The sequence below is a fragment of the Manis pentadactyla genome, chromosome 18 (genome assembly GCF_030020395.1).
Source record: "Manis pentadactyla isolate mManPen7 chromosome 18, mManPen7.hap1, whole genome shotgun sequence".
NCBI classification, from domain to species: domain Eukaryota; kingdom Metazoa; phylum Chordata; class Mammalia; order Pholidota; family Manidae; genus Manis; species Manis pentadactyla.
This window is the reverse complement of record NC_080036.1, coordinates 20,466,394-20,490,636: the sequence shown is the minus strand read 5'-3', so window position 1 is coordinate 20,490,636 and position 24,243 is coordinate 20,466,394. Positions and strand designations below refer to the sequence as shown.

Genomic DNA, 24,243 nt, shown 5'->3' with positions numbered 1-24,243 from the left:
AATATTACAACTTCTAGCCAGTCAATTTCCTTTTTACATAGATAGATTGAACCGAAAGTGTGCCAGAAAATAACAGTAGGTAATATTAACATTAGGCTCTTTTTAACCTGGAGGAGAATTTGAATGTTAAAAAAGAAAAAAAAAAAATTTGTCTTCTAAATCCATGATTTTTCTATAATAAATTTCTATTTTCTGTATCTCTAGAAACCTTTTGGTCTCCACACTTTGCTTGCCTCGCCCACATGCATACCAAACTCATTTAACATTTGAGATTCTCTAAGTACAACAAATACCAACTTCTGTTGTTTTTTTGGCCCCTTGTTTTTTGGATTGTTTTCATTCTTGGCATCATACCTCTCTTGCTTTCACCTCTTCCCTGCCTCCTCACTTATAAATCTTAATTGGATGCAATCACATTGCCAGTTCTCATCTGCCTCTCATCTTCCAAATCTTTGTGTCTATCCTTCCACACGCAGGGCTAGAAGCCAAAGCTTTCAGACAAATTGGACAACATATTAGCAAGTTACCAAGTAATCGCTCCAGGGATTCAAGGGACAGTATGGTCGAGCCCCAGGATGGAAGTTCAAAAACTGAAAAGCTTTCTTGGATTTTCAAGAAGCTGGGGATCTAAGATTCTGAAGTTTCCACGAAGAGGTCACCATCATCTGATATTTCAGAAGGACTCTGGAGTTGGCCCAAAGGACTGTTGAAAGATCCAAGCCGTTGCAAATTGATTTGGTGTGGGAAGATTCTCCTGAGGAATGAAGAAAACCAGGGCCATGTCACTTAGGGCAGCAAACCCCATCGGCTTGACTGAGCAGCCATTACCGAGGAGGCGACAGAGCCCGAGCAACTTACAGACCCGACAGGCAGGGCAGTGCTTTGTCAACTGGGCACAACACGTCCATCTCGTGCAGGTTAGTTTATGGGGACATACTCTGCCACGAAACTTCACTGAAACATGGAAATTTATGCCTTCATTATGAAGGTGTTTCATTTCAATTTTGAAATGCTAGGACAGTGGCTTAAAAACGAAAAGGGAAGTGATGGCCCATCCGACCGAGACAGGTTTCTCGTCAAGAGCTTAACTATGTCAACAGACTACTTCTGTCTTTCCTAAAGCTGGAAAGTAATTGAGGGGAAGAGGAAGTGCAGGGATTTTGAATGAAGCTAATTGTTCCTGGATGCTTAGAATTTAGAAAATAATGAAAAATAACCTATTAACTATTGCTAAAATGTTTCTGAAAATGGACATTGTACCTCAGAGAATTTCAAAGATAGAATAAATAAATCAGGTTCACTTCATCACCAAAATAATAATATTGGGAGGAAATTTTGAATAAGATCATGAAGAAGAAAACATATGTATGAAAACTTTATATAACAATACTTTTTTTTATGAAGGGCAATAATGGTAACACTAAAATTGCCTGAGAAAACTTTTTTCTCTCCTTTTCACAGCTTCTGAATCAAAGGGTGAAAGAGTAAATTAAACTACATAGAAATAAACTGAGTAACAATTGAGGGTGCTTACCTCAGACACGTAACAGTTTTTTATGTTTTCATAAAACACATAACACTGTATTTGGTGCTTCTTAAATGATTAGATTTATTAAATCATAAAATAATATCTTTTCATTGAAATAAAAGTTGTATACAGGAGAAAAAGTAATATTATTTCCACCCTTCTCCTCTAACCCTATTCCCTCAGTAACAAAGCATACCATGTGCAACAAGGTGGAGTGTACTGTTCCACATCTTATCATGATAAACATAAAAATAGTTCAAATATTCTTAGTTTAAACTTGAAATTCCTTGCTAACACAGATCATGTATTATTCAGCCATATATCCTTAGTAATAAATAATGACTGGGTAAATAGATGAATGAATGAATATTTACCACTATTTAATGGTAATAGGTCTCAAGGGAAGATATTACTTCAGTTTAATCTTTGCATTCTAATTAACTAGGACATTGGTATATAATAACGTACAGTTAATTCAGTGTTCTTGAACTGTTGAATAGATGCATGAAAAAGGGTGATTTCTGTCCTAAACTGGTTAATTATGGGAAAAGTGAAAGTGAAAAAAGCAATAAAATAAATAAAGGAGCACAAGGAGAGAGATGAAGAAAGTGTGAGAAAGCTAGTGAGAAAAAAAAAGGAATAATGAGAAGGGGGAGAGAGGAGCAGAGGAGGACAGGGTCCAAAGAGACCCGAGGAGGATGTCCCGTACTTAAGAACTTGCAATGTACGACTAAAGTTAAAGACAGCCTCCAAGCAGAATGTTCCTGAGATCTCAGTGGTCATTTTGTCAAGAGCCACCCTAATAACTTTACCACCTTTTCCTCCACATCTAACCAAACACCAAGAACCTTTCTGATGTTTGGTCAATTCTTTCCATCCTTACCAGCCTTTTACCCCATCTTTCTGCTTAGCTGCAGTCCATTATGTACATGACTATCGAATTAATTTTCCCTGCAGTATTGCTTAAATCAGAACATCATTGCCTACTAAAGTGTTTGATATACTCCATCATGTTCAGTAAGCTCAAATTCTGAGCACCAAATTCACAGGACTCAGTAAACTTTTATTATATACCTTCTGAGTCTTTTCATTTGTCCAGCCAAGACATATTATCTGTCTAACATAGTGCATATTTTCTCATCTCAACTAAGTATTACTGAACCTAGAATGTTCTTGCCTCAACCTACCCAATACAATGATATCCATTCTTCTGCAGCTATCATTGAGCAATCCCTTTGACTGTCAAGAATGTTAACAATGTTACTTCTGGAATAGAATGCCATGTGGCTATCCATTATGGATTCATTCTCTTAAAAACTTCATGATAAAATTGAGAGTGTGAGTCATCCATTCATTCCTTCAAAAATTAAATCAAGCACCTACACTGTGCCAAAAAATAATGATAAACAAGAAAATAAACATAGCTCCTACCTACATGGAACCTAAAGTCCAGTGAAAAAGGCAAATAATTACTACAATAGGATGCCCCTAAACAGAGACCAATATATGTCCAAATGTGAATAACCCAAAACTAAAACAAACCAAAACTTAACTCCAGTATTTTGGGAAGAATTTCTATTGGCAATACAGCCAGCCGAATTGCACTAGGGGGAAAACTGAGTGACGATACTTGCTTTGTCTAATGACTGTGGTCTTAAATGAACTCAAGAGGCCCTTTTTCTGATGTTGTATCGTCTACTTCTCATATCAGACACCCATCGTTTGTTCCATGAAGGCAGCTGAGCAATTATCGTTTTTCTGTACAAAGACTACCTTTTGAGGCTTCTAGAGGTTGTCTCCCCTTGCATCTTTGACATTCCATTCACGGAGTTCCAAAAAACAGCAGGAAAGGTAACAGTGGATGGCAAATAGAATATTAGATCATTGGAGTTATTGCACTCATGGCGCATGTCACTCTCTGCATCCAGCCATATGCTTGACTCAGCCTGTGCCAAGGAGGTGAAGCAGCCAGAAAATATCCTGTTACCAATATCTTCTGTTCAATGACATTGCCATCCATTGATCATTCCTTCCCGAATCATTTACTACCTAGGCCATCATGATATTGTCAATCTTGTTAGCCAGTCAGTTCAATGTGTACTATTCATTTCATTGTGGTTCTAAGTGGCACTTTTCAGATGACTAATCCTAAATGGCAACTTTTCACATGATTATTGACCATTTGAATAGCTTCTTCTTTGATGTGCCTGTTTGAGTTCTTTGTTCATGTTCCCTATTCGATTGTTTTTCTTCTTAAAAGTTTACCTGTAGCTATTCTATGTATATTTCAAATAAGATTCTACTATCAGTTATGTATTTTGAACAGTTTCTCTTTTTCTGTGAACTTACCTTTTCATCTTCAGTATTGTCTTTTGTTAGACAGAAATGTAATCAATGTTTTATTTTTGGTTAAGGCTTTTTGTCTTCAGTTTAAGAAATCCTTCTCATTACCCTTATATTATATTTTTAAAGATTCATTGTTTATTCTTTTACATTAAGATCTATAATCCATGAAAAGGCTGAAAACCAATGATCTAGGTCTGTCAAGAAAACAGAAAAAGCATAAAAAATAAACCCAATGATAAATACAAGAATAATAAACATAAGAGAATAAATTAATAATGTAGAAAGCTGACATATAATAGAGAATATGAACATACTCAAAAATTCTGAGAAAAAACAGTAAAAATAGAAAAGATACATATTAGTGTCAGAAATTTGAACTAACACAAGATGAGATAGACAATAGGAGCAGTCCTTTAACTATTAAGTAAAATGAACATATAATTGAAAACATTTCCTGGTCTTTCACATTATTGAAATGCCCCTGACACCTAATGTAGAATTCTGATTATTCTAAATGACCAACAAATGTTTTATAAGTGGCTAGCTGACTGTTTAGAACAATTTCATAGACAGTTTTTGAGAGTGCAAGTAATATTCCTGGAGGTAAATAAGGTAGTAAACAACAAAAAAACAAAATAAATTGTATAGTTTGATAATTTCTTTTAAAGGCATTTATCCAAAAGAGATTACCAAAAATGTACAAAATATCTTGTCCCGTTTTAAAAATAGCATCATAAATACAAGCAAACTCAAAGTCTAACAACAGAGAATGTATTAAATCAATTATATAAATAGATAACTATGGGATAGAGGCACTGAATATTCTGCACATTAACAGCCATAATGTAGAATATGACGAAATTAGAAAATACAAGTTATTATTCAATGAGCCAAGAAATTTACCGAAGAGCAAGTATAGCATGCTCTCAACCTTGTACTTTTGCTTGGAAGAGTGACTATATTCATAGGCAGAATATATGGCAGCACATGGTGTATGTCATCAGCAATAAACGTCTATTCCTTTGGCTGGCCGAAAATTGCCAATATTCAGGTTGGTACATTTTTTTCAGAGCACACGAGCACCAAATAGTTTCATTTCCCCATTCTCTACAGAAATCAGAGATTTTGCAGTGAGCTTGGTGCATTTTTCAGGAATGGGGAGATAATGAGGACAAATGTTTGCCCAATTCCCATTCCTTTGAACATGCTGTGCCTCACATTCTGGTCGCTGTAAGTACCAAGCAGGAATTGAACAATGAAACAAACGTAAACCAAGAGCAAGGGAAAAGCTGTTTCCTAATGTGGGCCAGGGCATGTCTAGGATGAGACTCTGAGGATAAAACTGACTCATTGCCATTTTGCTTGGGACAGTCTTAAATCAGAGCCAGCCACCTACTCCACCTATGCACCTCTCCTTCGCAGGTAACTCATGCTTGACATCATTAATCCAGTTAACATCATTAATCCAAATCCTGGAAGGGACAAATCTCCAGTTTGTTTAGACTTGCTCCAGTGCCTCATTACAGCTATTATCACTACATCAAAGAAGCAGGTCCTATATGTGAGCTATGATTAAAGGTTTTTAAACTTTGTTGTGCTGAGTAAGAATGAGAGACTGTTGTGAAAAGGATTGAGCTATAAAAATTAAAAAAAGAAGTCTAACTAGGTGCAGAGATTGTACTGATATCGGGGGCCCTAAATCCTGGGAGACACAAAAGATAAACGATTACAGGATTGGAAATCACTTACTTCTATCATGTATCAGTTGCTTATTTATTTATGTCTTTTCAGAGGTCTATGGTTTCGTCATCTATGTCTTTGTTAGTCCTCCTCCCTCACTGAGCGAAGTGTCTGGCACAAAGAAGAAATGTAATCAAAACAAGAATACATATTGATGAATAATAACTATGGGGAGAACAGGAACTAAGAAATAAAAATTTGCTACCAGAAATAAGAACACTGAAGTTATCCTCTATGCAGATACTAGACATGCTATTTTTGTATAAGTAGTTTAATTGATGTTATATTCTTGTGAATTTATTCATTAAACATACTGGTAGTTCTTTGTGCTCAATTCGGTCCTACAAATTTTGGGGATACAAAAATTAATTACAATATCATATTTCTGATACGTGATGTTGCAAAATTCACAGTGTAGTTGGAGGTAGTATGTATTCCATGATCTTTGATGTGTTTTAAGGCAATATTTAGATTAGCAAAACGTGGGCTGTATGAATTCAATGGAAGAAGAAAACTGCAGGTGGGAGCAGGAACACAGATGAATTCAGGTGACTGGTTTGCCTTTGGGTCTTCAAGTTTGGCTTAGAATTTAAAGGAGGGAGAATGTCCTAACAGAACAAAGCATTAAAAAAATGTAGGTAGAGGATGAATGTGTCTGTATTTTTTGTTATGGAAAAGAGCATTTAAAAAATACATGCGTTACTTTCTTAAATTCCAAAAGAAAAGTCCAATTGTATTTTAGTTTACTCTACTAAATACACATTCCCCCATTCATGCCTTCAATGAATTTTAAACTTCAGATGTGTTCCCCTTGAGCTTGTCTTTTTCCAGCTAGAATTTAAATTTTCCAGTCTATCACCTCTTATCCCCTTGAGCATTTTATTTGTCATTCTCTGTACAAGCCTCAAGCACATGGACACTCTTGAAAAGAGTAAAGGACTGTGGTGACAATAACTTCTCATGTGCAGACTTGCATGGGTTTATGAAGAAATGCTGGTGCAAACAAGCACTGTCCCAGGAAATCATTATGGACAGGTTATTGTCTGACTCTCCCTTTCACATATCATCCATTATTAATTTCTTCTTTTATTCAACAAAAATGTACTGGGTGCCAACCACCCTCAAGATTTTATCCAAAACATTGATGTTACAAGATTAATAAGATTAATGAGAAACGACCCTTGTCCTCAAGAACCAAATGTTTAATGAAGACAGAAGTGCATAAAAAAATAATTTTTTAAAATAAGGAAAGTTCATTGAGATATATTTACAGAATGTCTCAAGACTAATAAGATGTGATCTATAACCTTGCTTTGTGAAGGGACAGATCAAGGGAGACATTACTAAAGTGACATTAGCCAGGTAAACAAAGGATTCTGATATATCTTCTTAACAAAGATGGAAATACATTTCTTATTCTACTGGACATGGGCTCATGTCATTTGCTATCATTGTGATTCTAACTATAGTATACATCTGACTAGCTTCCACTAGTCTACCCATATTTCAACACTGCAATGCCATGCCCTAAGTTTATAATTTTGTGTTTCTGATCCAGCATGGGGAATATTACAACAACCTAGACTGTGATAGTTCACAGATAATTCAGGAGGGACCTCCTGCCCAGGGCTGAGAAAATAAAGTGATTTACCCTAGATGAGTGCTTCTGCAAGTGTTGCCCCTGGGTCTGCAGCATCTGCAATAACTGAGAACTTCTTAAAAATACAAATACACAAGCCCTACCTCAAACCTACTGAATCATAAACTCTTGAGGTGGGGTGGAGGATGGAGGGGTGTCTAGGGCTTAGCAACCTATGCTTTTACAAGTCCTCCAGGTATTTCTGGTATATTTGAAATTTGAGGAAAACTTCCCTTGATAAGAGCCAGATCACACTGTACCAGTGAACATTGGTTTCCCAAAAGTAATCAAGAGAATTCTAAAGCAGAAAGATGGAGGAAAAGTGGCCAGCCAAAAAGACATGTCAAAAATATCTAAGATAACAACTAAGCAGACATGATACCTGGATTGGTACTCTTTGATATGCAAGCTCAGCAGTCAGCTATTCAATTTTATTCATGAATAAAATATTTGGAAAACAACAGTATAGTAACTATGTGCAGAAACTCTATTTTATTCCTTTAGTCATGTCAATTAATGAAATAGTTAAAGAATTTAAAATAGATCTTTTAAAAATCACTTGGCCTCCTTTAAGGTAGAGTCTGCAATTCAGATCTGTCTACTACTGTATGCCATTTCTATGCAGCATTAGAATTTCTCTATGCCAAAGGAATTTGAAAATCTATATTTTGCCATTATACAATTTTAATACTCATTTTAATAACATAATATAAAAATTTCACTTTGCTAAGAGTGTCTGTAGCATAAATACCCTATAATAAGACATTTTAATTTCAATAGCAAAAAATTGTGCTCTTGCATCACTCTAACATGATGGATAAGAGCATCCAAATGAGGCTTTTAGCACAACCTTTGGACTACATTAGCAAAAATAAATATTAACATAAGAAATACATGATGGAAAATCTTTAACACTCTACAAAAAATTAATTCAAAATGGCATATTGATCTTTAAGCCACCTAAAATAAAATGTATTAAACAATTCCAAATATTTCTCTATCAAAAATTCAATATTTCACACATTTTTTAGACAGCCTAAGTAGGAAGAATGTACTAAACATTGAGACAAATCCTTATAGCTTAGATAGGAATTATTGGGTATGCTTAGATGGAATTTTATGACTAAGAATGTGTGGTTATAATTGGCTCTGAAGTTAACATCTCTTAAGATAGGTAAAGTAAATGCTCTTGAATGTTGATTCCCCACTGAAAAGAGTATATGTTCACATAACTTACTCTCATCACTTCATGATCATTTGGATGAAATATCTGATTGATAGGGAACCTAAGACACTGAGAAAATTCTCATAAGTTTAGACAGAGGTACCAGGAAAGGGTTCCATGTTATTTGAAGAGCATGAGGGAAATAACCTTTATATTCCTATTTTTATTGCTGTGGCAGTGGAGCTAAAATTCTGAGGTGAACAGAGAATCTATCCAGAGAACTGAGAAAACAGGACTCTTGAAGCTAGTGTGGAGGAAATACTAAGCATGAGAATGAAAATACTCTAATTATCTGTATAAATTGGCAGAAGTCCCCAGGGTACCCTGCAAACTAAGCAAGCACAGAACATACCCAAGAAACATAGCAAAGATTTGGGGAGTTAAACTATGATATAAACTACAGTCCAAGTCCTACCTGAAACTTTGTTTGTACATCCAAGGGAACAGACACAAAGAGTGTATATAGCAAAGCTTTCCCAAACTGAAATGATACCAGAACAGCTATCCACAGAGGATGAAATATGGTTTGTGGTCTGAACCTGACAGGGTTGATTGAATGTTAAAGAGAAACTTAAAATTATCCAGAGGATTTTCATGGATTCAAAAGCTTCACAACATAATTCAGACTTCGTAGGATAAAACCAAAGTTCTTTAATTTGCAAAGAATCAAGAAATTTTGATCAGTCCTCAAAAGAAAAGGCAATCAACAGATGCCAACCTCCAAATGACACAGATTTTAAAGCAGCAATACAACTGTTCTCCATAAGATAAAGGTAAACACTTAAAACTAGAAGGTAAAAATTGTCAGCAGAGAAGTATAACCTATAAAAAATGAACAAAGGGAAATATTAGAATTATAAAATACAATATATGAAATTTTAAAAAAATCATATGGGCTTCACAGCAGAATAGAGATGACAGAGTAAAGAGTCAGTGAACTTGAAGGTGGATCAATAGCAATGATCCAAACTGAGGACCTGAGCACAAAAACATTTATTTTTTTATGGGACCTCAACATACTGTTGGACACTTCTTTTTATTGAAGTATAGTTGATATACAATATTATATTGCTTTCACGTATAAAATATAGTGATTCAACAATTATATGATTACAAAATGTTCACCATGACACATGTGGTACCATCTGTGACCATACAAAGCTATTGCAGTGTTATTAACTATATCACCTATGCTGTACTTTACATCCCTGTGACTTACTCATTTTACAGTTGGAATTTTGTACCTCTTTATCTTCTTCATCTAATTCACTTCCTCCCTATGGCAACCACCAGTTCATTATCTGGTTTATGAATCCATTTCTGTTCTGTTTATTCATTCATTTTATTTTTTAGGTGTCACATATAAGTGAAATTGTATGGCTTGTTGGATACTACCCAAAGGTCTAACATTTGTAACATTGGAAAGGAGGAAAAGAGAGTGAGGAAGAAAGGATTGGTGAAGATAAAATATCTGACAAAACAATGTCTGAAAGTTTTCCCAAATTTGTTGAATGACAGAAATTAAAAAATTCAAGAAAATCAGACAACTCCAAAGGAAGAAAGGTAAAGAATGCCCACACATATCATAATAAAACTTTTGAAAATCAATAATTAGAAAAAAAACCTGTGAAATCAGGCAGAGAAAAATGACATATTACATATAGGGGAACAATGGTTGTGGACTTAGCAGAAACCATAAAGGCTAGAAGACAGTGGAATCTTTAATTTGGCCTCCCACTCACCAGAAGTAGGAACTGCCAATGCAGATTTTTGTACCCAGTGAAAATATTCTTCAGGAACAATAGCCAAAAAAAAGTTCTCATATGTTGAAAACTAAGAAAATTAACTAAAAGCAAATCTGCTCTAAAATAAGTGCTAAAGAAATTCTTCAGAGTGAAGAAAAATTATATCAGAAGGAAACTTATAATTGCAAAAGTTAAGAAAGAGCAGTGGAAATGGTAAATATCTGTATAAATATGACAAATTATTTTTCTCCTTTTAAGGTTTAAAATATATATGACTGATAAAAACAAATCTATAACATTGCTGAAGGAAAAGATACTATATATAGATGTAAGAAATGTGATAATTATAAGAAAAAAGAAAGCAAAAAGACATAAATAAGTTGGAAATCTTCTATGTAAACTATGAAAAGTAATATTCCCAAGGAGAACCACTAAATATATACAAAGTGGTCAAAAGCAAATAAGTAAATTAAAATGAAATTCTAAAATATTTAAATTGTCCAAAATAAGGGAGAAAACAAGGGGAAAAAAAGAGAGAGCAAACTTCAAAACACTAAAGTAGCGAACTTACTTCTAACCATTCTAGCAATTGCATTGCAGGAAGTAAACTAAATAACCAATTGAAAGATAGAAATTGTCTTACTGGATTTTTTTTAAAAAACAAACTATATTGCTTAAAAGAAACTCACTTTAAATATGAGAGAGATCAGTTAAAAGTAAAAGGATGAAAAATATAACATGAAAACACTAAATATAGTTCTAGTGAATATATTAATATATAGTGAATATATTAAAATTTTTAATTTCTCTTTAACATTCAATCAACCCTGTCAATGAAGTTGTTATCAGAACACATTTAGCTATTTCTTATAAAGTTAAAATAAATTCACTACATCATATCACCAGGTGTCATCATACTCAAGTGAAGTGAAAAATTGTATGTACATAAAAACTTGTACATCAATGTTTATAGATTTGTAATTACTCTAAACTGGAAGCAATCCACATGACCATCAAATGTATAACAGATAAACTGTGGTACATCCATAAAACAGAATACTACTCAGCAATAAAAATGAATGAATTATTGAAACTTCCAACAATGTAGATTAATCTGAAATGCATTTTACTATAGAAGGCAGACTCAAAGGTCTACTGGAAGTATGATTACATTTATATGACTTTTTCAAAAATGTACAACTCTAGGAATGGAGGACAAATTGTTTGGGGTGAATTGTGGGGAGACTGTGGGGTTAGAATGATCACAGAGGGACAAAGAGCAAACTGGAGAGATTGTTATGATCAATTCTGTATCTTGATTGTGATTGTAGTTGGAGGTATTTTAGCGTTAGTCAAATCTTGCTGAACTATATACTAGAGAGTTTGTTGTAAATAAATTAAAATTAAATTTTAAAATAAGGAAGATAATTCATATGGAGAGAAAATCAGGTTTTTCAGAAAAAGAGAACAGATAATTCAAATAGTCAAATAAAATTCAAATATCCCATAATAAAACAAAAAGAAATAAGAAGAGCAACATTTCATTAAAAAATAAGAATGGTGTATACACATTCAAGGGAATATCAGGAAAATTTATGTGCAATGATATACATAAAAATATATTTTAGACTGCTGGTACAATATGGTCCTACCTTGTTCTTTTTTTAAATTTGAAAATATAATATCTTCCTTTTAATTGGGAGTGTGTAAATCATTAATATTTAATGCAGTTGTTGATATAGCTAATTTTAGTCTGACATCATGCTAGATTTTTGTTTATTTGTTCCATCTATACTTTGTTCCATTTTTCCTTTTTCCCGACTTCAGGGTTAACTATTTTTATGAATCCATTTTACTTTCACCATTGTTTAATTAATTACACTTAAAAATATTTTAGATGTTGCTATTGGATTTAGAATATACAAATAATATACCCATTCACATATGATATAAAAATGTCACAGTAGTGTGCCTCCATTATATCCCTCCCATCCTTGTAATTTTGCTGTTACATTTTTTTATCTCAATATGTGTTTTAAACCTGAAAATATATCTATCTATATCTATCTATGTGGCTAAATATACATATGTCCCCGTTTATATAACTTCTGATATTTTTATTTTCTTTGTGTAGATCAAACTTCCATTTGATATCTTCTGTCTAAGAAACTTTCTTTAACATATCTTGTAGTTCAGTCCTCTGGCAATGAATTTTCCTAGCTTTTCCTGGCCTCAAAAGCTTGTTATTATGCCTTCATTTTTGAAAGATATTTTACTGGATATAAAATTCTAGTTTTGTTTGTTCTCAGTACTTTACATATTTCATTGTCTTCTTTCTTGTATAACATATTGCATTAAGTCTGCTTTAATATTTATATATGTTCCTCTGTATATAATGGTTTATTTTATGCCTAGTTGGCTAAAATTTTCACTTTATTTTTGGTTTCAGCAATTTCATTATGAATGCCTTTTTTCACTTTTTTCCATTGTGTATTTATACCTGTTGGAGTCCTCCAGATTCTTTAATCTGTGATTAGTATTTTTTCTTTAATTTTGGGACATTCTCAGCTATTATCTTTTTAAGTATTTTCTCCATCCAAAATCTCTCTCATTCTCTGCCAGAAAGTCAGTTACATTTATGTTATAATATTTGCTATTTTTCTCATAGCTTTTTGATGATCTACTTGTTTTTTTTCACTCTATTTCATTCCTTTTATTCCTATTATGTAATTTCTATTAACGTATCATTAATAGAAGAAATCCTTCCCTCAGATGTGCCCAGTTAGCTTATAAACCTATCAAAATAATTCTTCATTTCTCATAACTTTTCCTATTTTTATCATTGCCATTGGCTTAAAGTAGTTTTATATCTCTGCTAAAATAACTCCTCTTCTCATTCACATCATCAACCTTTACATAAGATCCTTTAGTTCTTTTAAAGTTGTTGCTATCTATAGGTCTATTTCTATTAGCTACTTTATCTCTTGAGAATATATTGTTAATCTTTTTCTTGCTTTATTTAGTTGTCTCATAAATTTTATCAAGTAGAAGACATTATCTGTGAATAAAAATGTAGAGACTGAAGTAAATAGTTTGTAGGACCATTAACTAGGCTCATCTTTTGTTTGGCTATTAATATGAGATATTGAGTCAATCTAGTAAGACAAGCTGGGTTTTGAATTTTGCTCCTTTAGTTACCTTCAAGGTATTACAAGTTCCAAAGCCCTGTAGTAGTGGAACGCTATTACCTCGTGCTTGATAAAAGACTTGGAGTGACATAGGTTTTTTCAGTGTTTCATATCAACCTAACCTGTTAGTTCCTATATACAATTGCCACAGGTTCTTTCCAAACTTTACCCCTTCCCCAATAGTAAACTGCTATTGCTTGTTATTCAGGGCTTGGCTTATTGTTTGGGCAGGAGAATGGTTCTTGATTCTCCTGGTCAAGCCTCATTCTAAGCAGAGCCTGTGCACCTGATCTGTGAGCCTTCCTCAGCATTTTTACCTTTCTTCCCATGGAAACCAGCTGCTGCTTTGTATCTATAGTTTTAAGCAAGAGAGTGACCTATCCATATCCTAGAAGTATCTAAACTCTGATTGCTATTTGTGCAGGATCCTGTGTCCAAGATGGTACCTTTCCTTCAAGGGTATATGACTTTTGCTTCTACTCTTTACCTGAACCTAAGGGTTGGGAAGTTTTCCTGTCCCTTACTCAGTGACTAAAACTCTTGTATATTAGAGAATGGTTCAAAGAATTGAAAGGGTTTGTGGACCTTCTACTAGCAATATTCAGTAAACCCAAGTGAACAATTTAATACCTGTGTTTAGTCAAAGGTAAAAAAATTGCATGTTCTTTCTTTCTGTGGAGAGCCTTTTTACTGTTGGGAATTCAATTCAGTTGTTTACCTAATAAAATCAACTCTCCTATGTGGTCAAAAAAGTTCTGATTTTGTAGATTTTTCAGCTGTTTCTCATAGTTAAAATGGGAGTAACTTTCTCCTGTGGGTTTCTCCATCCTAAATAGAAGAATTTTACCTCCAATTTACTTTTGTATCTTTTTACTTCCCTTTCTGGAAACCATGCAGAAAACAAAAATAATAGCAAAAAACTCAAAACTTAAAACTCAAATTCCATTTTTAACTGTGTCTGAATCTGAAAATAGAGCAATTCCACACACTACAAATCACAGGTAGTTCTAGCCTTTCAGTCCAAATTAAATAGTTGATGTCATTTAAGAAAAAGTAAAGGGAAAAGAAAAAATATACAGGGACTCCTATAGATTGAAAGGGTATAAAACATAAAAACAAAACTCATTGGATTAATTTTTATTTTAAAATGCTATAAAGGTTTTTTGGAGATATCAGAGAAAACTGAATATGGTTTGTATATTAAACTATATTGTTAATACTGTTGTAGTATCATTATTCCTGCTACTTTTTTTAGTTTCATAGGCTATTGTACTCATTTAAGGAGAATTTACTTATTTCAAGGAAATGTATCCTGAAGTATTTAGGAATGAACGTGTTATGACACCTGTGACTTATTTCTAAACATTTTAGCCTAACACAGTTGTATGAAGAAAAAATATGAAAAAATTAAAACAGTTTGTGAATCTATATGAACAGTATTGAGGTGTTTGTTACACAAATATTTATAATTTGTGTAGGTTTAAACTTCTTTAAATCTTGGTGAAATTCTTTTCTCATGTTTTATTTATAAACTGTGGGAATCTATTTTGATTAATATAAGTAATTTCTAAAGAACACAATAAAGCCATTTTTTAAAATTAGTAACATTTCAAGGACATATATTAGAAGCTTGTTGATTTGGTCCAAAGAAACAGACATATAAAAGTATAACTTGGGAGAAACAAGGGTTAAATAAATTATAGAAAATGCAGTTTTTACTATAATGTTTCAGTAACTTCCATATTGGCTAACACAGGTTTCTTTTTCTTTTTCTTTGCTGAAAAACCTATAACTAAGAGATAGGAAATGAAAGTTAGTATAGTTATTGGTTGAATTTCTTGTGGATATGTTCTTTGTATTTGTTTGTTTTAAAGATTTTTAAGAACTAAGGAAAAACTAGAAATTTGTGTGTCATGTAGTCATGGTAAATACATGCAGAGTATAACAAAAAAACACTAAATTCTGACAGGGCAGTGGTAGGAACGTATGTGGAAGAGATTTATTCTGTATAACCTTGAAGTGAAGGCAGATAAAGGACCTGTGGGGAAAATAATCTTATCACATCATTGCCCTACTTAAAATCATCAGCGACTCTATATTGCCAGAATAAAATATACATCCTCACACCTGCCTAACAATTTCCATTGTCTGTTCCCTTTCTGCCCTCCACCTTCTTTTCTACTGACTGCCCCCTCAGTACAAAACAAGCTAGGTTTTCATAAGCCTCTAGAGCACTGCTCACATTTCCTTTTCCATATTGCTGACAGTGCCATGGACCTGGCCAAGTCCTTCTGAGCTGTCTGAACTGTTCTCAATCATAATAATGTTTTCCACAAAGCTTTCCATGACTCTCCCCTAACTAGGATGATCACTTTTCCCACAGGATATTCTACATATTTCTCTCAACATTTCAGTAAGTACATTGACTTTATTTGGATACGTTTTCTCTCCCCCATGTCAGACACGATGCCCTACTTTTCTTGTTTCATTAATATCTGCTATGGCGAGGTGACTCTGACAATAACATGTGCTTACTTGCTAAAGCACTTTGTGTTTTCTACATATCATGGTAGATGATGACCAGAGCTAAGATAAAGTAAAGAAACAAAGCTAAAGTGATTTTGCCACTATGGAAAGGAAATATCATTCTCTTGACAAATATAGCACCCCGCTTTTGGGACTCGAAATTTGATGTATTACAAACGAGTATAATCTAATTCACAGAAAAACAAAACAAAAATGTCTTCTGAGTCACCAAAGCAAAGAAAGCCATTTCTATTTTTTATCTACATCATATCAAAACCTATAGGAGTATAAATGCAAGTGTCATTGGAAATGTTATTGTCTATGTAAATAGCCCCAAAATGCTACTTAATTAACAACTTATAACAATCTATATGTTGCTAAACTTCTCTTCCCACATAGACAGTCCCTTAAAGCCTGACAGCCCAAAGTGTGGTCCTGAGTACAGTATCAGCCTTACTTTAAAGCTTGTTAGAAATACAAATTCTTGAACCCCACCCCAGGCTACTGATAAAGAATGTGCATTTAACAAGATCACTAGGTGATTCTATCTATAGTCACAATCGAAAAAGGCTGTCCTAAAAGATATCGAGCCTATCAAGAAGAAAACCAGAGCTTGACTGAACAACTCTGTGCTAGAGAAAAAATTTGCATTTACCCCATGGTGGTGTCAACCCAGTTGCAGAAGCATATATTCCTAATGCACGAGATTGTTGATAGCGTTTGTATCCATCCGTGTTATCAGGCACCCACACTTGTCTGCATCTGTTGTTCACAGATACAGTTAGCATTTTTGAAATGATTAGCTATATCAATCTATTGGTGCTCAAATAATCACCCAGTGTTTATTTTGTCTGTATAAGAATGTGTGTGAGTCCACACATAGTGACTTGAGAATTTCTTCACTCTTTCTAAATTCAAAGAAGGAAAATAGCAATGTACATTTTTTTGGACTACATTAAGTTTAAGAAATTAACAATTAGTTGCAAATAAATATCTTGGGTAAAACTGGTTTCTTAGTTAATTCCTTTTCTGGGCCATGCTTTCTGAAACTGACTTCATTTTCTCTCTTCAGCTGTCATTTGGAATGCAAATAATAAAGTTACTTAAATTGCTACTGATTATGCTGGGCCTTTTTTTTTTTAAGGAAATAGAAAGCATCTTTTACTAAAAGAAATGCTTGAGATGGAGAGACCTATTTAGAAGGGAAAGAGTATATTGAATACAGTTATAGAACAGTATTTTTTTACCTTTGAAGAACATATGATTTGACACTTTTTTTAATCTTTCGAAATAAATAGCACGTTAGTCAAGAAGGATTTTGGTAGCTTAACTACAGATGCATTCTCCTCCAGGTTAACAGACAAAACTTGTAGAAGAAGTACTTTGATAGCATTCTTCATCCTCCATCTTTGCTTTCTTGAAGTCTTGATGAGTTGGTCTAAACAGGTAGCATATGTTTCATTTGATGGCTATGGTTCTGGACCTCTCTGGACTCTCTCTAGAAGGAAGTTTTCAGGGATTATACCACAATTCACTTACTCATTTACTAAAGTTTTCTGGGAGAACTGAAACAAATAACAAAACAATTTTACCTGCAATCTACTTAGATGCAATAAGAGAAGCCATTGTTCATATCAATTAAAAAGATAAAATTTAGTATGGGATGAATGTATTTTTAGACATGTTATTTAGTTATCATTATACTGAACACATTTCAGACAGCATAGTCTTATACATATTTTTGTTTAATCTTTAATGAACAAATGTAATAGACTAGATTTTAATTTTCCTACTGACCTCATTCTTAACCTTACATAGAAATCATTATTCCTAAATGCTTATAAATATAATATTATCTACTCACTTAAACCAATTCAGTTAAATCTATATTTCAATTGATTTATGGGTAGAGTTCAGGGAGATCACCTTTTGCACTTTGTTTTTTTTAACATCATGATATTGAAAATAGGAGACGAGTAAGTCCAGAAGAAGAAAATGAGGATTGACTCATTTGGGCTGTACTCAAAATGTAAAGATTCTCCCCAGATTTCTACTTTAAAAAGTCTTTGTTAGTTTTGATTCAAAGTCTTTGCTTGGTCATAACGATTTCTGGGATTTAGAAGCTTGCTTATAGAATGAGCATAGGGAATGGCTTAAGGTTAGAAGAATTTGGAGAGTCATAAGTTTAAATATTGCTTTGCCAATGCTGTAATTTACATATAGTATTTTAAAAGCATGTTCTAGAGAGTGACGTATTTCCCACCCCTCACATTAGAAATTACTCAAAAGATTAAGAACTGTCCATCTCCTTTCAGGAATACAACTCCACTTAAGATTCTCTGCAGACATGGATATTTAGCAAGGTTGTAGCTAGTTTGTTCAGGTAGACAAATCATTAACAAAAATATTGAGTTTCAGAATTAAGAGTGAAAAATTAAGCTCAGCTTTGCCTCTTTCTAATTTTTTGACTTGGGGTTTATTTCTTAACATAAGTAATGGGCTTTTTAAAAATAACCTAATTTTCAAAATTAACAACTTCCTATTTCTACTAGATATGGTATGGGGGGCAGTTGGAACCAGTTGGTGATGATCTAAGAAAAAAGTCATTTCATAAACCAGTCCATACCAAAGATTCTAATCTTTCACAATATAGAATGTAGCATTCCTAATTCCTCTTTGCTATTCCTTTTGCTATTTATATCTTCATTTCATTTATATGTATATTAGAATCACACAATACATTGCTACTACTATTGATTTAGCATTAATTTAACATTTAATTGAGTTTTTTGATTAATTAAAATAATAACAATAATGTATTTCTTTTCCTACTGTTTCCCTTTTTTTATGTCGATTAAAATTTTAGACCTATATAGTTTTTCTTCTACTTAAACATTTCTTTTAACAGTTCTTACAGAGGAGGTATAATCTCAATGATCTCCTTCCTTGTTTGCTTGAGAAAGTCTTTATTTTGCCTTCATTTTTGAAGGATAATTCAGCTGGAAATCTAACTCTAGGTTGGGGATATTTTTCTTTCAGCACTTTAAATATGTTGTATGCTCTCTTCTTTATTGCATGTTTTCCGAAAGAAGTCTGATGTAATTCTTCTTTTTTTTCTTTATGATAAGGTACACTTCCCTTTTATGGCTTCCTTCAATATTTTGTCTGTGTCCAATTACCTGTGGTTTGAATATAATATGAGTGTGCTTTGTACTCATTCTGCTTGCTGTTTGCTGACCATCTGGATCTGTGATTCCGTGTCTGACATTAAGTTTAGAAAATTCTCAACATTATTACTTCAGATACTTCTTTCCATTCTTTCTTGTCTCTCCTTTTGGTATTCAATTATGTATCTTGTGATATCGTCTCTAAGTTCTCAAATCTTCTCTTTTTCTTGAAATGTATATTTTTTTCTTTACTGTGTGAGGAATTTTTATTGACATATCCTCATGCACATTAATTCTTTCCTTGACTCTATCAAGTCACCTCAAGAGCCTGGAAAAGGCATTTTTCATTTCTAGTACAGGGTTTTCATTTGTACCATTTCCCTATTACTATTTCTTAGACTTTCTATCTCTGTGTTTTGGGGTTTTTTTTGTTTGATTCAGTTATTGTTTTCTTTGTATGTTGTCCACATTTTTCCAACAGAGTCCTTAACATATGAATCATAGTTATTTTAAATTTCCTGTCTAAAAATTCCAACTTCTGTGGCATCTCAGAGTCTGTTGTTCCATTTTTTTTAGACTCTTTATTATTGCCTTTTGGCATGCCTTAACATTTTTGTTTGAAAGCTGGACATGTTGTATCAGAGCATATGAACAGAGGTAAATAGGTCATTATTGGGAAGATTTATGTTAATCTGCCTAAGAGGTGGGCTATTTAATGTTTGTTGTAGCTGTCGGTACCAGGGGTTTCAAATTCCTCAGTCCTTGTTTTTGTCTTTCCTTTTGGCTTTGGGGCTTTCCTACGTACTCCTCCTTAGAGAGAGTGCCTGCTTCTGGTAGCTGGTTCAGCTGTAAATCTGTTATTATCTTAAAGCCCTGCTGGTGTGGTGGTATTGTGTCGTGGGGGGGGGGGATGTTCTATAATTTTCTGATTAAATATCAGTGTTTCACAGGGTCTTGTGTCTTGGGACTGTGGCCTTCGCAAGTGCATCTGTCCTTCCTCTCGGGTACAGACCCTCTTCCATCTCCTCCCTTCTCTACTTGCAGCATTCTCAGTGGATTCCCCATGATGTCTGTCCCTGTTGACAGTGATTTTTCCCCATTCGGTCAGACAGAAAGAGGCTGCATGGGACTGGAGTGCACAGTGATTCCCTTCATCAAGTTGGAATAAGTTTTCAGAATTGTACTTGGCAAAGTCGTTTTCCCCAGAGGGCAGGCCTTTGTGATGGAGGAGGTTCTGGACGTGCTTCACAGTGTTTACACTTCCCCTGCCAGGGCCACTGGGGGATATTTCTTGGATCTTCACAGGATTCCTATGAAAAAGGCCCAAAAAAGTGTGGGTGCCCTCTAAGACTGTAGCCTCCAAGAGTATTTCCCTCCCACATTAGTTCATACTCTGCCTCCAGCAACTTATTAATATTGCCATTTAATATTCCTACCAGTTTTTGGTCCCGGAGGCTCCCACTCCTGGTTTCATTGTTGTGTCTCTCTAGATGCCACTGCGTCTTCAGATTTCAGGGTGGCAGTTCATTTGCCACATTAGTTCTCCGATGGGCCTACGAAAAGTTGTTGGTGTTTAGCTTGTCCAGTTTTTCTTGTTCTAAGGATGGGAATGACTATTTCCAAGCTCTTTACATATCAGAGCTAAATGCAGAAGTCCTTAGAAAAGAAATTTGGTGCCAAAGTATGGAAGGGTTTATTTTAGAAGTTTGTGTTTGAGAACCAACAGAAGGTTCAAAACAGAGATCTTACATCCCAAGTATATGCTAAGGGAAATATGAATTTGCAGCTGTGCCAAAGTGAGCTAAAGTCAGAGGAGACAGTGGGAGAGAAGACGAACTGAAGGGTTATTGATGTCTCTGCAGTAACCAATGGCATCTTAAGCACATGCAACAAAAGTGGGAATAGAGGAAAAAAGATGGGCTGCAAAGACAGAACAGACTCAGCATGCGACTCACGGCAAGTGGAGGAAGAGAAGGAAGTGGGACCAACTAATGATGATTCAAAGATTTCAAGTTGGTGGTGAAAGCAGTGGTGGTGACTTACACAGAAATAAGGAACAGATAAGGAGGCAAAAGCTTGAAAGGTATGTGAAAATAATAAGGATATGGAAATGCACATTCAGAAAAGTCCATCATTCAGTTAGACTTAAAAAACTCACTAAAAATGTGTCAGCAGGAGATTTATATTTGAGAATTAGCCACAGAGAGACTGTAGTTGAAGTCATGTGACTGACTGCTTTAGTGGATAATGGCATTTAAAAATATTTCATTGAGCAATATTTATTGATCAATTACTGAAAATTAGAATCTATGCAAGTATTGTTTGCTCTCTTTCTTGAACAATCAGAGGCAAAAGAAGTTTTCAAAAAGATACAATTACCTGTCCATGAATAAAATTTTATCTAATGTACTCATCTAATGTGGGCCACATTTTTAATGGACCTCCAATGGTGTCACATTTATCAGGCTCAAATCTATAGCCGGAGGTGTTAGGGAAGTGCACGTTTATGGACACAATTCATTGGACATGAAGTTAACCATAACACATGGCTATTCTCATCCTGACATCACTAATGAGATCGAAATGCACTTGGATCTTACCAGAAACATCAAAGAAATTCCTATATAATTGATATTCATAAATAATTATCCAGGAAATTAGATTTCTTTGGAAAATCTTTTGAAAATTTCTTTTGTAAACCTGTATTTTGATACATTCAAATTCTATGTGTTTAGAAATATAAACAAACAATAATAGTGATTAAGAAATTGGTGTAAGTATATAAGGGAACAATTTCTAATACTATACTTTTATTTTTTAGAGAACTTCAACATTCATTCTAAAGAAGAAACTAAACTATTGAGCACATTGATAGCTTTATGTGCAAGCCCACAAATTAATTTGAAACATCAAAAAAAAATTTGGTGGACCAATGATGGTTAATCAACTCTCTTCAAATAAATTGATTTCTGAATGAACAACATTGTATTCTCATGTATTGGAGTGGGTCAAATTACCCAGGATTTTAGCCTGATGTCAATTTATAAATAGACAAATCAGCAAAGACATATCACCCAGCATGGCTCTGTTCTATTTCTGTAAGTTCCTGCTTATCGGGTTTATAATTAGACCATGGATTCTTTCTAAAGCCATTCTGACTTTGCACGTTCAGAGTTCCTTCAGGTCTTGGAGACATGCAGGCGTTGTCATGTCAAAGATGAACTACTTCCCTTGAAGTGGTACAACACATTTCTGTTTGAATCGATGCAACCATAAGTCACAGGCACTATCCTAGGTGCTCTTGAAGTTAAAATCACTCGAGGTGGGCTGCAAAGGCATAGCACCTCAGACATCCTCATAGGAGGTTATGACTTCTGTGCAATGACAGCCCATTTATAAATATTAAAGATTTCTATTTTCAAAGCACGCAGCCTCCCTATGAAAATGCATTTATGGGTAAAATTTATTTTTAAATAGTTCTTGAGTTAATGAAGTACCTTGTGCAGTCAAGGATTTCAATGAGGTTCCTGACTATTCAGAACCCACTCACTGATGGACTGGAAAATGAAGGAAAAGAATCTTATGCCCATCTGGAAAATGAGAGAAGGAAATATAGCTGAGGCAAAGGAACTTTCCATTAAAGGACAGCCAATTCTATATGGTCCAGTGGTGAAGAATGACTTTTCTCTTAGCACCGAGAGCTGAATGAGATCACATAATTTTACGTGGTGCCCCAAATTTTCAGGTTCGTTCTCTATATTGATCAAATAAGTAAATCCCTGAGACATTCATTTTCCACTTCATTTTGTATTACATAGACAAGGTACAAACATATTATAAAAGTCAGTTGAAAGCAGGAGAGGGATTTAGGGAGGGGAGGCACGGCTCATGTATTTCCTAACATGCTGTTAGATGTATAATATTTTAAGTTACATGTGTTAGTGATATCTGGTACAGATAGTGAGCTATAAATTTCATTTGAAAAGAAAATGAACTCATTTCTGAGTAATAAGGGCATTACTGTTCAGTATACTGTATTGAAGACCTGGTAAGGTCTCACAATAGTCTATCTGATCCACTTGGCCATGAAAAACCCACTATATCTTCCTCAATGGTGTCTGTGTTAGACAAACTTTTTAAAATATAATATTTCTTTGTTTCAAACATGTTTAAAAGGAACATGCAAGGATGCTAAATAACATGTTGGATTAAAATATAACTGGGAGCAGTATGGATCATACAAATCACGGGTTTTAATAGGGTAAATAGTTTTTTAAGAAGCACTTACACATTTTCTCTTGGTTATGAAAATACATGCTAACTGTAGAATATGTAGAAAATCTAGGGAAAAACTAGAGAGCACGAAATAAAAATTACATGAAAGCTTCCCATCCAATAAACCACTTTTACCATCTTGATTCATTGTCTCCCCATCTCTTTCCTAACAGAACAGTGACCAGTAAGAGCTTTAGTTTTATCCTGACGTATTATATTTCCACTTACATAATGAAATGTTTATATTATTAACATAGATACAATTTCTAACTAAATACAAAAAGTGAGTAGATGTTTTGACCAAAATGACACTTTTCTGCTTCAGTTTTCTGACCTCATGGGTTAGTATGCCTTTCCTGACCTAAGATATTTGGATCACTATTTTCATGCTTAACTACACCTTGCATATTTGAAATATATTTTGAACATCTTAAATGATCCCAGTTTATTGCCACCCACAGAACTGAGAGGGGACATATACTATTTGAGTGGAGGAAAATGCAGTGATTAGTACTGCAAAGTGGATAGAAAGTGCTTTTGTACAGTGCCTAACAGAGAGCTCTACCCTCTTACCTGCCTGAGAATGCAAAAGGAATTAGAATGTTCTCTGTTTTAATGCACATTCCAGCCATCATTTAAGTTAGTTCTCATTTTTCCTCCCCTTACTTTAAAATACCTGTCAACTAATATGAAAATATTCATATGAATTAACCTACTTTTTTCATTGCAAACCTTACAATTTGTTCTTTTATTTCCCCTCCACCAATGCAGCAGCCAAAATGTCTAGATTCCATTTATTTTATATCTCTTCCTGCTAAATTATCACTAGAGTTGAGCTTTAGAAATATACTCACAAGCAGCTCA

The 24,243-nt window shown here is 34.0% G+C and overlaps 1 long non-coding RNA gene across 1 annotated transcript; it reads left to right on the top strand.

Annotated features, from left to right (window-relative positions):
- Positions 1-456: 456 nt before the first annotated feature.
- LOC130681488 (uncharacterized) lies at positions 457-22,079 on the top strand. The gene is made up of 3 exons (XR_008994671.1): positions 457-917; positions 20,967-21,187; positions 21,926-22,079. It is a non-coding gene; the product is annotated as an uncharacterized LOC130681488 (long non-coding RNA).
- Positions 22,080-24,243: the final 2,164 nt, after the last annotated feature.